This window comes from Staurois parvus, unplaced genomic scaffold (genome assembly GCF_062004578.1).
Source record: "Staurois parvus isolate SC_StPar_1 unplaced genomic scaffold, SC_StPar_1.0 ptg000209l, whole genome shotgun sequence".
In the NCBI taxonomy this organism is placed as follows: Eukaryota; Metazoa; Chordata; class Amphibia; order Anura; family Ranidae; genus Staurois; species Staurois parvus.
In genome coordinates this window covers 11,615,745-11,630,190 of record NW_028318005.1, presented here as the reverse complement: position 1 = coordinate 11,630,190, position 14,446 = coordinate 11,615,745, and positions in this window count along the sequence as shown.

Sequence of the window (14,446 nt, the reverse complement as noted above, 5' to 3'; positions counted from 1 at the left end):
GCATATCAGTGCCAGCTCATAAATTGTGCCTTTCAGTGCCACCTCATCAGTGCCGCCTATCAGTGCCCGTCAGTGCTGCCTATCAGTGCCCGTCAGTGCTGCCTATCAGTGCAGCCTCATCAACGCACATCAGTGAAGGAGAAAAATTACCTGTTTGCAAAATTTTATAATAGAAAAAAAGAGAAACTTTTTTTTTTTAAATTTTTGCTCTTTTTTTGTTTATAGTGCAAAAAATAAAACACCCAGCGGTGAGTACATACCACCAAAAGAAAGCGCTATTTGTGTGAAAAAAATGATAAACATTTCATATGGGTACAGTGTTGCATGACTGGGCAATTGTCACTCAAAGTGCGACAGTGCCAAAAGCTGAAAATTGGCCTGGGCAGGAAGGGGGTAGAAGTGCCCGGTAGTCAAGTGGTTATTTGTTTCATATGCAAAAAATATGCACAGGGCCTTTGTTATAATTCCAATCATTTTTCCAGATAGCCTACGTTTTCTGCCCATCATGGTGCTATAGGTAGGGGGTGGAGGGGGATGGAGGGTCTTCCTGTTAGAGCCCCAGGGAGCAGAGAAGACCTCCACAGAATTTGTTCTTTGAATCCTACACAGACTGTGCAAATGATTAATTTTTTAAATAACTTTTGTAACTTCCCATACTGGAGATTGGGATCTCATGCTGCAATAACTACTACAAGAATAGCTTTGTGGGACATGTTGACCAATATTACAGAGTGTGCAGCCAAGACAAGTGTTTATTACACATATATTGTTAGCGGGTTAAAGGTGGCATTACAATTTTGTTTTTCTGTCATGCAATAACAATATTTCATAATATCCAAAGAAAACCTTTTATTCAATTATATGTTAAAATCACTTTTCTTTTTACAAAACACACAATAATCATCTTGATTTAAAGCTGAAATCCTGAACACTTTCCATGTAAATAAATTCATCAATAGCCATAAAGGTTATATACTTTTTGTGCACTAAATGCCTTTACAAACCCAGGTATTACCTTGTAAATGTAGCGGTGCCATTATCACTGTGCTGTACATAGCTTGTGCAGAGAACAGAGCTATGGGTGGGGTTCAGCACAACCCATCCACTACAGGCTGCCTGCGGAAAACTACAGGAGGGGGCGGAGACAAGACCAGACACCCTGCACAAGGAAAGAGCAGCAGTGACTGGTCTTTATTACAGGAAGGTCCTGCACAGAGGTAAAGTGTCACACTGAATTACTGCACAGATCCGGAAGAAATACACAAAACACACCACGATTCAAGTAATAATACACATGTATTTCATATTTAGACAATATTTTCTTATTCTGGAGTTATGCAATGCAATCCAGTGTTCCTCAACTGGGCTGCCATGGCACCCTGGGGTGCTGTTTACGTTCCCTTGGGTGCCGTAAGCAGTTTGCCCTGGAGCAGTGGAATGAGTTGCCATGTTGCAGACGGGGCCCACCACCAGCACCATAGCAACCAATGATGATCTAGGACAGTACACACAGTGTTATATGGTGCTAAGGTGACCAACCCACCCGCTCCATGGCTACTCATGACACTCATCCAGAGCAGGCGGCATACAGGACCAACTCCCAGCACTCAGGAGAGGATAGAAGTCTGGTTCCCCCAGACCTATTCCACCTTCTGCCCTCTGCTTGCCCTGCTGGAGCCAAATGGTAGTGCTCTGATGGGGAGAGGGGATTGTGTGATGGGGGGACTCTGATGTGATGAGAAGACTCAATGATGAGGTGAATCTGATGTGATGCGGGGCTCTGACGTATAGGGAGAACTCTGATGAGATTGGAAGACTCTGAAGCTATGGGGGTACTCTGACATGATGGGGATACTCTGTCATGGTGGGGGTACTCAGAAGTGATGGGGGAATCTGACATGAAGGGGCAAATTTGAAGTATACAAAAACTCTGTTGAGATGGGGGACACAGATGTTATGGGGGTACTATGACATTATAGGGGACTCTAAACATATAGGGGGGACTGTGATATATAGGGAAAACTCTGATGAGATGGGGGACTCTGACTTATAGGGTGAAGTCTAATCAGATGGGGGTACACTGACTTTGTTGGATTTTTAGACACATATAATACTTCTAGTGTCTTGAGGCGATAATGAATGAAAGAGCCATTGAAATAAAAATGAAGTGTGATTTTATTCTATCACACAATGGTGTAAAATAAACAATGTAAAGCGTATTATGAACAGTTCCATGTAGATAAAACTACTGTAGAAATAAAAGGCAACCGTTTAAAGATAAAGTCACCATTATCTGTCATGGCTGTCCTTGCCATGTGCGATTCTCCATGTCCTTGTCCAACACAGAGTCCGAGAAAGAAGAAGCCGGACGTGACGATAATGATGATCTCTTGTCTTGCAGCACCTGTTCCAGCATCTCAGAAAGTTCTTATGAACAGCCATGTGTGTGTGTGTTATGTATGAAAGAGTGTCGTGTTAGCGTGAGTGTGAGCGAGTTCCTTCTTGTCTTTTATGAGGCAAATGTACGTCATAGTTAGTGATCTTAATACCTTCTATGGAAATTATTACTGCTTAGCAAAGCCATTTCATATAAGGAAGGGATGCTATACATATGATGTTTGATGGACAGGAACATATGTATGCTGATGTACTAATGATGTAACCCTCAGCTATATATTTAAAGAATAATATAGCTTAAGAACATATCAATGTATAATCACTAAACTATATATGTATCAATGTTAGAAACGTATACTAAATACACACAGATACTATTAAAATACATAATGTAATAGTAAGTCACTTCTAATAACCTTGACATACTGTAACTACCAGATACTTTATGCCTAAATATAGTATACTCAACCTTCAACTGATTTAGCTAGTTCAGCTTAACTTATTCATATCTTTTTCAGTCTCAGTTTAATTGAAGAATACTAATACTACCATTTGTCAAAAGACCATTTACACATATTAATATTAATTATGACTAATCATAAAAACCAAATATTTTGCAAGCTTGCCATCAATATAAGTGCCGAATCATAATTTAGATTTATTACAGACTTTATGGAGGTACTCTGATGTATAGGGGGACTCTGACATATGGAGGACTCTAAACATATAGGGGGGACTCTGATATATAGGGAGAACTCTGATGAGATGTGGGGACTCTGGCATGATGTGGGGGACTCTGATGTATAGGGTGAACTCTGACGTATAAGGTGGACTTTGACTAATAGGGAGGACTCTGATGAGATGGGGAGACTCTGGTGTTATGGGGGTACACTAATATATAGGGGGATTTGGACATATAGGGAGGACTCTGACAAATAGGGAGAACTCTGATGAGACGTGGCACTCTTATGTTATGGGGGTAAACTCTGATATGACTGGGGACTCTGGCGTTTTATGGGGGTATTCTGATGTGATGGAGGGACGCTGACATATAGGGGGGACTCTGACAAATAGGGAAAGCTCTGATGAGATGAGGGGATTGATGGCGGGACTCTGATTTATAGGGGGGGCTCTGATATATGGGGATAACACTGATGAGATGGGGGACTCTGACGTTATGGGAGTACGCTGACATGATGGGGGAACTCTGAGATGCAGAGTACTCTCATATGATGGGGGGGACACTAACATTTAAGGGTTACTCTAATACATATGGAGAACACTGATGATATGATGGGGGGGGGGCTCTGATGTGATTGGTGAATCACCATGATGGGGCTTCTGATGTGAAGGTACTTTCATCGAGGTGGTTGTGTGCATTGTTCCAGGCTCAGGTTACCCTTTGATTGGTAACATTTATTTTTTTTACATTTTAGACTGGGGTGCTGCGGCATTTTGCATACTACAAGTATGCAAAATGCCGCAGCACCCCAGTCTAAAATGTAAAAAAAATAAATGTTACCAATCAAAGGGTAACCTGAGCCTGGAACAATGCACACAACCACCTCGAAAGGGTGCCCTGACTGAGAAAAGGATGAGAAACGCTGGTCCAATCAGGTGCAATATGTGAACAGGGATATGCTGAAGAGAAAATTCACTTGATTTGTTGTGTGAATATTCTCAACTCCTTTTGTACAGCAGTCATTGAGTAAGAGATATAGAGTTATGCAGGCCATAGATGGGTTGAAAATCGGCCAATTTTTGCACCGTTAATGGGTTAATTGGTCGGCTGTTTTTCTGGATTTTGTCAGATTTTTTTGATTGGTTAATTTGGAAAAAAATTTTGCCGATTTTTTTTTGGAAAAAAATTTTGCCGATCGGCCGATTTTCGCAGCAATGATGGGCAAATCGGCCGATCTTTTTACCGATAAAAAATTTGATCATGAGCCATGACCTGCAAGAAAAAGAAGAAGAAAATTAAAAGAGAAAGAAGAAAAAGAAGAAGAAAAAAAATAATAATAAGAAAAAAAATAATAAGAAGAAAAAAAATAAGAAGAAGAGGAAGAGAAAGAAGAAGAGAAAGAAGAAGAGAAAGAGAGAAGAAAGAAGAAGAAGAGAAAGAAGAAGAGAGAAGAAGAAGAAGAAGAAGATAAAGAAGAAGAATTCCAGTCCCCTATGTGGGAGCTCGCTTCAAGTGGTAGAGCTCTTCTTCAAAACACAGCAACTCGCATCTGTTTAAGGGCCTTTTTGCCCAATTTTATTTACAAGAAAGTTCAAATAAACAAGAATGCTTCCCACGCAGGGGTATCCATCATCAAGCAAATTAATAGTATTCAGCCTCCTGGCTTGCAAGCAGTTTTAAGTCTGCCTCCTGCAGACTCTTCCCAAAAGGTTCTTTTGGCACCCAGCGAACCTTTAGCACACAGCTATTCTGTAGCAGCCCCTTGCTGCTTTTGGCTTCCACCTCTCCTAGGTGTAGCCCACCTGACTCCACGGCAGAGACCTCCTGTCTGCCGGGGTGGAGCCCGCCTGACTCCTATCTGCCGGGGTGGAGCCCAGAACTATGGTCAGGACTCTATAAAAAGGCCTGCACACACCTGTGCAATCACTGTGCTGGGGGTTCTCAAAACCCGGACCCCGGATTGGAGATTTCATCCCTCCCAGATCTCTTTGAAATCTCCAGGCTCCAGATCCCAAAACAAACTTAATGGATAAATGAGGAAACGGAAAAGCCAGTTTCCTCTGCAATACATTAACTCTCTGGAGCCCCTCAACCTGCCTGGTTGAGAATCCAGGGTTTTCAACGTGAGTTTGACCGTGGCAGGACACCGCACTGCCACACCTATTATATTTGACATCAAAAAGTATTGCGGTTGCAACAATGTGTCTATTTGTATCCGGGGAAAAAACCCCATCTGTATCCGAAATGGATATAAATAGATACAATGTTGCAACCACAATACTTTTTAATGTCAAATATAATAGCGGGGCTCTCTTCAGGGACAGAAGTAATTAAATGCCGGCTGTAGACGGGAAGAAAATCGGCCGATTTTTTTTTTACTGTTGGTGGTAACGTCGGCCTATAGAACGACCGATTTTTCATTTTTTTTGTTAAAAAAAGTCCGGTTTTCTCCCCGTCTATGGCCTGCATTAGGCTCCGTTCACACCAATGCGTTTTTTAGTGCTTTTTGCAGAAATGCACTGCAGTCCATTTAACATAGTTTCCTATGGAACATGTTCACATCTACGTTTTTTTGAGCTTCTGCGTTTTTGGAAAGGGTCAGGGACTTTTTCAAAAGCAAAAAGCAGCATTTTTGCTACAGTAGAGTTCAATGGAGAATCTTCTGAAATGCATGGTAGTGCTTTTTTGCCACGTTTTGCATTTTGCATTTATATGGGCAGCTCAGTGGCTAAATGGTTAGCACATCCGCCTGGCAGTACTAGGGTTGTTGGTTTGAATCCCAACCACGGCACCACCTGCCTGGAGTTTGCATGTTCTCCCTGTGCCTGCGTGGGTTTCCTCCGGGTACTCCTGTTTCCTCCCACACTCCGAAGACATGCTAGTAGGTTAATTGGCTCCTGTCTAAATTGGCCCTAGTATGTGTATGTATGAATGTAAGTTAGGGACCTTAGATTGTACACCCCTTGAGGGTTAGGGACTGATGTGAATGTACAATATATATGTAAAGCGCTGCGTAAATTTACAGCGCTATATAAGTACCTGAAATAAATAAATATTCTGCCCAGCTAAACAAAAAATCCACTTTAAAAAGCAGAGAAAAAAATGCAAAATGCTGTAAAAACACATCAAAAAAGCGTGTAGAAAAATGCAAAACAAGCTTCGAAAAGCACTGCAAAATGGACAAAAAGCAAACTGCATAGGTGTGAATGGAGCCTTACACAGCACTGATTCACCCAGCAGACCCACCCACCCTACATATGAGGTTCTCTCTGGAATGTGGATGAAGTGACTTTCTCCCGTTAGCACTTTTGCAATGTTTTCAGCACAGCCTTGGTATCTCACTGAGCAATCTAATTGTACTATACCTGGTGATACAGAGGAGACAAGAAGCTTCCAGGACCAAGTTGGTTATCACTCCACCTTGTATAGGTGTTATAAATCTGTATATAGCCCTACAGAACAGACAGTGCACATGTGCTTTTGTGCTTCACTGCAACAAGGAAGCAGGAAACTTTATTCAGAGAAAAGACATAGAGTATACCATAGATGCAGCTACAAACATATAAACACTGCCACCTGCTGGTTGAAGAGCATATCTCTACTGAATACTGATGTAGTTATTGCACAAAATACATGAACTCTGTATTCCAACAATAAGCATCTTGTATGGAGCATCTACACAAAACTGAAATATCAGTTCTGGACAGACTGACCCAAGAATTAAACCTTCTTTTTATGAGAACACTAAACCATCAGCTTCTGCCTTCTTATCATACCAACCATTCATAATCCTTGAAGATTAAATATTTTGTGAAAATAATCTTCCAATCTTCTAAATGAAATAGCAGTCGCTGGGAGGTGACTCAAAGAGTGACCATTATTCTCTGCAGCCATGGGCTGTGGGCCCTCTGTGGATGCTGGTAATGTAGACCTTCAATTATTACAAATACAAATGTATTATTATTTCTAGTCTAGTAACATTCCTAAGGGTTGGATTCTTGCAAAACCTTCTGCAGGCAATAATGCTGGGCTGGGTATGGCCAGGAAGTGAGGGAAAATCTCCCCAACGGGGACACAGGCAGACAATAATGAAAATAATCTGTAAAATAAATTTTATGTTATTCTTACATACCATCATGTAACAATTCCTTCTCTCCCTTAGCTGTACGAGACTGTAGAGACTGGTAAGACCATTTTCTTCTATATCATGCTAGTGGTTTTGGTGTCAAACTGCAGCCCTCCAGCTTTTGCAGAACTACAAATCCCATGAGGCATTTCAGGGCTGACAGTGGAAACCATGACTCCCAAAAGCAGAGGCATGATGGGACTTGTAGTTTCTCAACAGCTGGAGGGATGCAGTTTGACACCTGTGGGTGGCATTGGACATCACTCAGAAGGCGTGTATCAAAAAAAAGAGTAGTCCATTGAAACTGCATGTACTGTACATATGTTCTGTGTGAATTAACCTGCATTGGATCATTAGTTTTAGGGATTTTTTGTACAATGTATAAAGCTGTGCCTGTTCTGCAAATGAGACAAAATCGAATGTTCTTAAGGTATTGTCATTTCTGCTTGAATGGTCTTAGGCTGCGGTCAAAAGGTATTTTCTCTTCTGGTCAAATGAACTGTAGCTACTGTTTTAGGCTTTTTTTAGCCCAAAGACAAGACAAGTTAAGTTAAAAAAAAAATTGCATAAATGAAAAACATTTGCAAAGGTAATACTTTTATTATTTATTTTATGGCCATTTTTTACTTATATTTTATATATTTTAATATTATATATTCTATTATTATTTTTTATAATATTTAATAATATATTATTGTATATCATAAACGTGTAGTGCTGTAAACTCATGAAACATAAACATCTTATCTCATACTTGGATAAATGACATTAGCAGTTTTCACTGCCTGCTCTATAATATTTGTGGTTGTCACGGACTCTCAGTGATTCATTTATTTATTTGATTGCACTATTCACGCACTTGTTTGCACTTTATATATTCGAGTATGATATAAGTTATTTATGTTTCATGAGTTTAGAGCACTGCACTTTTATGATATACGTTTACATTGGGACAGTTAGCGATACCTTAACTGCTAGCAGCTATTTAATTTATCCGTAATTAATTTATTTACATAATTTTACATATAATTTTTTAGAACTTGTTTTTATACTCTCTTTTTGTGTGAATTTATGAATATATAAATTATTACCTATACCCTACAGTACTAACGACTACTAGGTATAACACTAACTATTAGATCTCATTATATGCATTCGCTTATATTTCTTTAAATAATATATTATTATATATTAAGTATATATTTATTTGTATTTATTTAAAAAAAATTTCCATTATTTCTAATTTATATTTATTTTTATTATTTTATTTTATTTGACTTCTATTCAAATGCTGTATATTTAGGCAGCAATTTTTTTTTAAATGAAACCCTCTCTTTACAGTGTGAGATGCCTAAAATTTGTGAAGGCTTCTGGCAAAAACAGTGAGCCAATCACACAAGCAGGAAATGAGAGTTCTGGGGCCATTGTGTACACCAACAATGCATAGAACATCTCTTGGTTACAGTATCACAAAGAAGCAACCTTGGTAGCTTAAGGTCTGTAAAGATTAAGGGTCCATACACACTGTCTTAAAAAAAAAACGCCAGTGCTCCTGGCAGAAATAAATCTCTAATTTTGAGCATTTTTTATACTAGCATTTAGGAGCGTTCAGCATTGTTTCTGCCAGAAAACTGCTCTCAAAAACGCAAAACAGAAGTTTTTTTTTCTGCCTCTAAACGCTGAGCTTAAAATATGCCTGTAAAACGACCTAACGTGCATGGACACATAGGATCACATTAGTTGCTTCTACAGGCAAAACACTAAATTCCTCTAGGAGCAGCCTTTTTGTAAGCCAGTGTGCATGGGCCCAAAAATATAATAGAATATATAACTACCTGATTGTGTTGCAATTTGTTTTTTTAGCCAAGATTGAGGTCTTCTCAAGGCTAGGTTCACATATACTATATTGCCAAAAGTATTGGGACGCCTGCCTTTACACGCACATGAACTTTAATGCCATCCCAGTCTTAGTCCGTAGGGTTCAATATTGAGTTGGCCCACCCTTAGCAGCTATAACAGCTTCAACTCTTCTGGGAAGGCCGTCCACAAGGTTTAGGAGTGTGTCTATGGGAATGTTTGCCCATTCTTCCAGAAATGCATTTGCGAGGTCAGGCACTGGTGTCGGATGAGAAGGTCTGGCTAGCAGTCTCCGCTCTAATTCATCCCAAAGGTGTTCTATGGGGTTGAGGTCAGGACTGTGCAGGCCAGTCATGTTCCTCTACCCCAAACTCGCTCATCCATGTCCTTATGGACCTTGCTTTGTGCACTGGTGTGCAGTCATGTTGGAACAGGAAAGGGGCCATCCCCAAACTGTTCTCACAAAGTTGAGAGCACAAAATTGTCCAAATTGTCTTGGTATGCTGCCGCCTTAAGATTTCCCTTCACTGGAACTAAGGGGCCAAGCCCAACCCCTGAAAAACAACCCCACACTATAATCCCCCCTCCACCAAACTTTACACTTGGTCCATCAGATTGCCAGACAGAGAAACGTGATTTGTCACTCCAGAGAACATGTCTCCACTGCTCTAGAGTTAAGTGGCAGCGTGCTTTACACCACTGCATTGAAGGGGCTGCTTACGCACAAAACACAGCTCGCAATAGGGTGAACCGAGCCCTTATTATGTGTCTAAAATTTGTTAAAACAGTATCATTTGAATTCAGTAGTATTGTTCATGTACAAATGCTAAATTCATTACATTCATAGTCATTCCACTTTTGTACTGAGATGTTCTATAGAAGCAGGATGAGAATACAAATCAATATCTAATTATTCACTTCATTTATTTTTTTCTGTTTCATTTGTTTCACAATATGACTAGGAATGACAGTGAGGGCAGGTAAGATTTTGGTGATGCTTGTATTTTGTGTATTTCTTTTAGCAGTCATGGACTGAATTGAAACCTTCCTCTTGAATTAGATTTTGAATAGAACTTTCTGCCATGTTTAAAGCTCAACTGAACTTTCAGCTAAAATCAGCTAAATACTGTATATTCCAAGTATGTAAAAAATGGTGCGCAAAGTCTTACGGTAAAAGTGGAACTAAACCCATCCATTTAACAGTTACATTCAAGGCATACCAGGAATGCCAAATTTGCTTCTGCTCCCAACCAAACTGTCAAACCATCAAATGGCTGGTGTCATAACTGATCACATGTGCAGCATCACGGCATTTGCAGATCAAACAGAATCAACTTTCTTGGCTGTAAAGGATAGGAGGGTTTTGTTTTGCTTTACAAAGCAATTTTCTTTACAAAGCAGGAACAACCTTAGAAGAAAAGTCTGTCCTCTGTGTGGAAGCAGAGGTCTCTCTGCAGAGGTCTAACACATCCCCTTCTAAGTTAGACCTAGAGCTGTCCAGTCAGCAAGGTTCATAAGACTTGCTACCTGGAGGGCTCTCGGTGTGACTATGTAAGGGGATGTGTTGGAACTCTGCAGAGAGATCATTGCTTCCACGCAGAGATCAAGGGTCCTTCTTCTGCAGCATGCTAGCAAGGGACTGGCTTTACTACTCAAGCTGTGGCTACTCCCAAGGAAAATGAACTGTAAGACTTTAAACATCTTCTGTTTTGATTCACCAGGAATGTATTTAGTGGATTTAAACCAAAGGCTCAATTGAGTTCTAAAGGAAACAATCAAATTATTTTTTGTAATATTTATTTTGCTAAAGGCCCCTTCCATATAGGGAAGATGAATACACATTTCCATCAGCCTATTTCTAAGAAAGTAAAACTCTCAACCCAGTGCTCAAAAATGTGTCCCTATCCTATATAATATGTTCTTAGGACATATTTTCATCTGACCAAACTAGTAATAGTCCCAGATTTTACCAGTAGGTGGTGCTAAAGGTAAAATTGTAATTATGGCTTAGCACCTAACTGGAAAAATAAATATTTACGGGAGTAGAATTTGCTCCATCTTTTTACACAGAGGGGTCAAAAGACGAATCATTTTCATCTATGATTAAATCTTTTTAACATAAACAATGAGGCATTTGCTATTGATCTCTATGCACGATGTTAGTTGACATATTACAGCTCTGCTCTTGGCAAACAGCTAACCACACATTTGAAATACATACAGTATCTCACAGAAGTGAGTACACCCCTCACATTTTTGTAAATATTTTATTATATCTTTTCATGTGACAACACTGAAGAAATGACACTTTGCTACAATGTAAAGTAGTCAGTGTACAGCTTGTATAACTGTAAATTTGGTGTCCACTCAAAATAACTCAACACACAGCCATTAATGTCTAAACCGCTGGAAACAAAAGTGAGTACACCCCTAAGGGACAATGTCCAAATTTGGCCCAATTAGCCATTTTCCCTCCCCGATGTCATGTGACTCATTAGTGTTACAAGGTCTCAGGTGTGAATGGGGAGCAGGTGTGTTAAACTTGATGTTATCGCTCTCACTCTGTCATACTGGTCACTGGAAGTTCAACATGGCACCTCATGACAAAGAACTCTCTGAGGATCTGAAAAAAAGTAATGTTGCTCTACATAAAAATGGCCTAGGCTATAAGAAGCTTGCCAAGACCCTGAAACTGAGCTGCAGCACTGTGACCAAGACAATACAGCAGTTTAACAAGACAGGTTTCACTCATAACAGGCCTCGCCAAGGTCGACCAAAGAAGTTGAGTGCACGTGCTCAGAGTCATATCCAGAGGTTGTCTTTGGAAAATAAACATATGAGCAGTGGCATCTCTAGGTGGGTGCGGGGCTGCGAGCCGCACCGGGTGACAAAAATCGCACGGGGTGACACACCAAAATTAAAAAAATAGCAGAAATTATATTTTGGCCCTCTCCGTGAGCTTTTGCAAGGCAATGGCACCAAATTAATTTCAAACGAATAATAGCATGCGGCGGCGCCGGGATTAAGGAACGGTAAGGAACTGGCAGTTCCAAACTGCGCATGTCATCGGAGTGGGAGCCTTGGAGGATCAGAGTTGGAGCCAATCAGCTTCACTAAAGACTTATATAAAAATTAAAAATAACATTATTTTATTGCAGTTCTTAAATGCTGTTAGGAAGGATGTTAGGAAGTGTTAACTGATTTTGCAAGTTGCAACTACTGGATTGGGACTCCGGGAGGTGCGACAGGGACACAGGGAGGAGAAGAGACCAGCTAGGCTGTTTGTGCATGAAAGGGACCGCCCACCTCTGGAGGGGTGACACCACGTGTTACCGCACCAGGTGACACCAACCCTAGGGACATTTCTGCATATGAGTGCTGCCAGCATTGCTGCAGCATTTGAAGGGATGGGGGGGGTCAGCCTGTCAGTGCTCAGATCATACGCCACACACTGCATCAAATTGGTCCGCATGGCTGTCGTCCCAGAAGGAAGCCTCTTCTAAAGATGATGCACAAGAAAGCCTGCAAACAGTTTGCTGAAGACAAGCAGACTAAGGACATGGATTACTGGAACCATGTCCTGTGGTCTGATGACACCAAGATCAACTTATTTGGTTCAGATGGTGTCAAGCGTGTGGCGGCAACCAGGTGAGGAGTACAAAGACAAGTGTGTCTTGCCTACAGACAAGCATGGTGGTGGGAGTGTCATGGTCAGGGGCTGCATGAGTGCTGCCAGGACTGGGGAGCTACAGTTCATTGAGGGAACCATGAATGCCAACATGTACTGTGACATAGTGAAGCAGAGCATGATCCCCTCCCTTCAGAAACTGGGCCACAGGGCAGTATTCCAACATAATGATCCCAAACACACCTCCAAGACAACCATTGCCTTGCTAACGAAGCTGAGGGTAAAGGTGATGGACTGGCCAAGCATGTCTCCAGACCTAAACCCTATTGAGCATTTGTGCGGCATCCTCAAACAGAAGGTGGAGGAGCGCAAGGTCTCTAACATCCACCAGCTCCGTGATGTCATCATGAAGGAGTGGAAGAGGACTCCAGTGGCAACCTGTGAAGCTCTGGTGAACTCCAAGAGGGTTAAGTCGGTGCTGGAAAATAATGGTGGCCACACAAAATATTGACACTTTGGGACAAATTTGGACATTTTCACTTAGGGGTGTACGCACTTTTGTTGCCAGCGGTTTAGACATTAATGGCTGTATGTTGAGTTATTTTGAGGGGACAGCAAATTTACACTGTTATACAAGCTGTATACTCATTACATTACATTGTAGCAAAGTGTCATTTCTTCAGTGTTGTCACATGAAAAGATAATAAAGTATTTACAAAAATGTGAGGGGTGCACTCACGTCTGTGAGATATTGTATATGAGAGTCATATATGACGGGTTTGGATTCTGTCCATCCATTCCTGAGCTTTAAACAGACCTGCCAGACTGTACACTGTACATATGATCTTTTCCCTTGGCCTGTGATTGGACAGTGAAGGAGGAGCAGCAAGAATCCCCCCCCCTTCCCCGCTCACTGTACTCTCTCCTCCTATCAGCATGTTCATGTCAGCACACGAGTTTGCAGCAGACCTGATTGGCTCTCCTTCTCCTGCACAGAGGATTACAAGAGACTGATACCAAACCAAATCCAGGTGTCTTTAAAGAAAATCTGTCCTTGGAAAAAATTATTAAAGCTAAAGCTAAATTCTTAAACCACCTGAAGGCAAAAGCAGGCAGCCAAATGTCAGGTGGCAAATATATATTTGAAAAGTTTGTTTCAATATATGAAAAAAACTCCTAAATGTTTTTCGAAATCTCTTTCTTATAATACAGACCACCAACACAGACAACACATGTAGGTGAGCCTGGAGTCGACAACATGCAAGATGGCATGAATAGGTAAGTAGAATGAATGGAGCCACTGAGCACTACGTGAGAGGTGGGGGTGGGGAGAGTTTACCTGTACAGCTTCCTCACTATACATCCCATTTTGTATTTTACATATGCTGCCTAAAAAGATCCAAAGGTAAGCAAGAGCATGGAGATCAAAGTATAACTAAAGGTAAAACATTGTTTTCTTTAGTTTTTGATGGAGTGGAGAGGGACTAGAACCCCTGTCAGCTTTGTATTGCTGTCTGTGTCCCCCTCTCTTCTTGTCCCGTTTACCATTTTTGATGAGAGTGAAAGAAAATCCCAATTTTTGGGTTGTCACCAGAAAAGGGACAGAGAGGAAATCTTTCAATGGGGAGACTAGTTCCTCTCATTTCTCGTTTTGGCTAAGGGAAAGGAAGTGAAGGGAAATCTCCAAAATGGGACACAGATGGCAAAAAAAACCTGACAGGGGTTATAAACCTCCCTCTGTTATAACAGTGTGTCC